The sequence below is a fragment of the Erpetoichthys calabaricus genome, chromosome 4 (assembly GCF_900747795.2).
Source record: "Erpetoichthys calabaricus chromosome 4, fErpCal1.3, whole genome shotgun sequence".
In the NCBI taxonomy this organism is placed as follows: Eukaryota; Metazoa; Chordata; class Cladistia; order Polypteriformes; family Polypteridae; genus Erpetoichthys; species Erpetoichthys calabaricus.
Window position 1 is genome coordinate 9,840,553 of NC_041397.2, and position 4,282 is coordinate 9,844,834.

Sequence of the window (4,282 nt, forward strand, 5' to 3'; positions counted from 1 at the left end):
CCGCAGCCCTCGGTCTTGCTGTCTCTTTAGTTCATTAGCATGGCTGACACTGCCCTTCCCATCCTTGCACTCGCTGGCACTTCTCCATCAAGCGATCACTGCTTCCAGTTTCTTTAATAAAACCAACACACCCTCCGGTCCCCTTTCTTAAAGAGGGGGACCACCACCCCGGTCTGCCAATCCAGAGGCACTGTCCCTGATGTCCGTGCGATGTTGCAGAGGCGTGTCAACCAAGACAGTCCTACAACATCCAGAGCCTTGAGGAACTCCGGGCGTATCTCATCCACCCCCGGGGCTCTGCCACCAAGGAGTTTTTTGACCACCTCGGTGACCTCAGTTTTCCAGCTAGACATATAAAAAATGTATTCTTAAAACTTGTAATCTCTATGTATTAGAAAAGTATTATAAGCACATGAGAAAAGTAGACACTCTGTTTTACTGAGTATTAAGATGTAAGAGTTAGGATTGAAAAGGCTTATGCCTACAGTGGGTATAGAAAAGAATCCCCCCTTCAAAATATTCCCATTTTTTTGCTTTACATCCTTAAATGTAAACACACAATCCAATATTTTTTCCAGCTTTACTTACTCAATGCAATCTATAATATCCAAGTGAAAGATATCACAGCTACAGTTCAGAAGAATTTTAAAATATAAAATACAAGAAATCCTGAGATTAATTAATAAAGGATCCCCCCACCCCTCCTAAACTCCATCAGGTGTAAGTGCCCACCATTTCCATTGCGGTTACTGGCTTCCAACCACCTGTGATCAATTGTAATCTTTGTGATTAGTGAAGCTGTTCCTGTAGCATTCATTCCCTTGCTTGGTAGTGCAACTGATTATCGGTGGCAAGCCGCTTTCAAAAGATCTCCGGGATAGAGTTGTGGACAGACATAAGGCAGAAGATGGAGACAAAAAAATCTCAAAGGCTTTATCAATCCCAAGGAGCACAGTAAAGTCCATCATAAAGAAGTGGCAAGTGTTTGGTACTGCTAGGACCCTCCCTGGATCTGACTGGCCATCCCTCCAAATTGGATGATAGAGCAAGGAGGAAACTGGTAAGAGAGGCTACCAAGAGGCCAATGGCCACTTTGAAGGAGTTACAGGATTTTATGGCAAAGAGTGTTCATTGTGTGCAGGTGACAATTTCACAAGCGCTCCACAATTGTGGCTTGTTTGGGAGGGTCTCACTTCTCAAGAAAGGCCACATTAGGCTCGTTTGAGCTTTGCCAGAATGCACCTTGAAGATTCTAATGGCAAGTCAGATGAGACCAAAATCAAACTATTTGGCCTCAATACCAAACGGTAAACCAATGCAGCTCACCATCCGCAACATACCATAACTACAGTAAAGCATGGAGGTGGCAGCTTCCTGTTGTGGGGCTGTTTTTCTACCGGAGGGCCTGGGGCTCTCATTAAGGTAGAAGGAAAAATGGATGGGGCAAAATAACGTCAAATTCTTGAGGAAAACCTGCTACCCTCTGCCAGAAAGTTGAAGGTGGGCAGAATGTTCACCTTGCAACACGACAACGACCTGAAGCACACAGCAAAATTGACTATACAGTGGCTGAGGGAGAAAAAAGTGAATGTCCTGGTGTGGCCAGTCAGAACCCAGACCTAAATCACACTGAAAATCTGTGGAAAGAGTTGAAGATAGCAGACCACCAACGCTTACCATCCAATTTGACCGAACTTGAACAGTTAAACTGTAAAGAAGAGTGGGCAAATATTACTCAATCTAGGTGTGCAAAGCTGATACAGAAGATTTACCACAGACTCAAGGCTGTCATTAAAGCAAAAGGTGGTTCAACAAAATATTTACATTAGGGGGTGATCCTTTATTAATCTCAGTAGGTCTTGTTTTTGATTTTTTTTTATAATTTTTCCGAACTGTAGCTGTGATATCTTTCACTTCAATGTTATAGGTTGCATTGAGTAAGTAAAGCTGGGAAGAAATATTTTTTTGTGTTTTCATTTAAGGCTGTAAAGCAAAAAAATGGGAATATTTTGAAGGGGGGGGGGGTTCTTTTCTATAACCACTGTACATATTTTTATTATTCTGTTTGAGCTAGAAAACAACAATAGTTCATTAAGCTAAAGGTTAGACATGCTGGAGAAAGATGGGCCCCTCGCTTTGAGAGGTAATGTGTACTCTTTTGGCTGTAAATAATAGTAGCAAGCGCCGAGCTTAGTAGGGAGTAAGGATATGCCTTGTCAAACAGAAATGATGGACATAGAGGGGTTTTAACACTCTCACACCCCCCAAGTTAAGAAATATTAATAGAGTTAATTAGAGACAGGATTAGAGCAATGAAAATGATAGGAGTCAGATGAGGATGAATAACGGCTTATATGATAAGAATTGTAATAAATGTAAGAGATGCCTATGGCTCAGGGCTCAAGTCATCTGAATTGAGTCTGTATGTACGCCATAATAATAAAAATTCTTTTCATTTATATAGCGCTTTTCTCACTACTCAAAGCCCTCAGCAATTGCACGTTAAGGGCCTTGCACAAAGGGCCCAACAATGCAGAGTCCGTATTGGCATTTACGGGATTCGAACTAGGAACCTTCCGATCGCCAGTGCAGATCCCTAGCCTCAGAGCAACCACTTTATAAACAGTAAAAGAGCCACCGTACAATAAAAGTTTGATTCTGCTACCTGTCCTGAGACTCCGAGTGTCTTCTTTAGGGCTGAGAGTTCCTGTGCTGCTAGCCCCAGTCTGCTTCAACAGACACCAACCCAAAGCATATAGCCCCATCTACACGGAAATGATTTCAAAGCAGTAATGTGAATGTCATGGAGTGACCAAGTCAGAGTTCCAGATCTCAATCTAACTGAGAATACTGGAAGAAATATATATTTGTTGCGTTAAGTTCTGCAATTCCACCCGAGTAGAACCACTGAGACAAATTAATCTGATGAAATCAGAAGTTTACATACACTTTGTTAACTGGGCCTTTAAACAGCTTGGAAGATTCCAGAAAATGATGTCAGGCTTTTAGGAGATTCGACAATGAGCTTGTGATAGCCAGTTAACCTAATGGGAGTGAACATATGGGTGTTATGTTAAGGCCTGCCATCAAACTCACTGCCTCTCTACGTGACATAATGTGAAAATCAAAAGAAATCAGCCAAGACCTCAGAAAAAAAATGGTTGACCTCCACAAATCTGGTTCATCCATTGCAAACAATTTCCAAACGCCTGAAGGTTCCATGTTCACCTGTACAAACAATAAATGCAAGTATAAACACCATGGCACAGCACAGCTGTCACCCTACTCAAGAAGGAGATGCATTCTGTCTCCTAAAGAAGAATGGACTTTGGTACAGAATGTGCAAATCAGTCCCAGAACAACTCGGAAGGACCTTGTGAAGATGCTGGAAGACACAGTAGACAAGTGCCTCTATCTGCTGTAAAACAAGTCCGATGTCGACAAAACTTGAATGGCTTCTCAGCAAGGAAGAAATCACTGCTCCAAAGCCGCCATCAAAAAGCTAGACTGCAGTTTGCAGTGGCACATGGGGACAAAGATATGACCTTCTGGAGAAATGTCCTCTGGTCTGATGAATCCAAGATCAAACTGTTTGGCCATAGTGACCACTGTTATGTTTGGAGGAAAAAAGGGCGAGGCTTGCAAGCCAAAGAACACCATCCCAATCATCAAGCATGGAGGTAGGAGCATCATGTTATGGGGTCTACTGGAGGGACTGGTGCACTTCACAAACAGATGGCATCATACAGAAGGACAATGATGGAGATAAACTGCAGAAGCAACTCAAGAGCTCAACAAGGAAGTTGAAGCTCAGTCACAATTGGGTTTTCCAAATGGAGAAGGAACCCAAAATTGTGTCAAAATGGCTTAAGGACAACAAGGTCAATTTACTGGAGTGGCCATCACAAAGCCCTGACCTCAATCCGATTGAACATTTATGGTGTGCAAGTAAGGAGGCCAACGAACCTGTCCCAGTTAGAAGACAAGCTCGTGGAAGGTGACCCAAAATGTTTGGCTCAAATTAAACAATTTAAAGGCAATGCAACCAAATATGAACAAAGTGTATGGAAAACTTGTGACTCACTGGAAATGTGATATAGTCAATAAAAAGTGACATAATCTGTGAACATTACTGGAAAAAAATGACTTCTACCCGGCACAAAGCAGAATTTTTCAACGATATGCCAAATTTATAGTTTGTTAGTATAAAATCTGTGGAGGGCTTATAAAGTGAGTTCTAAGGAATTCACCCTAAGTTTATATACTGTAAGTTAGTTTATGT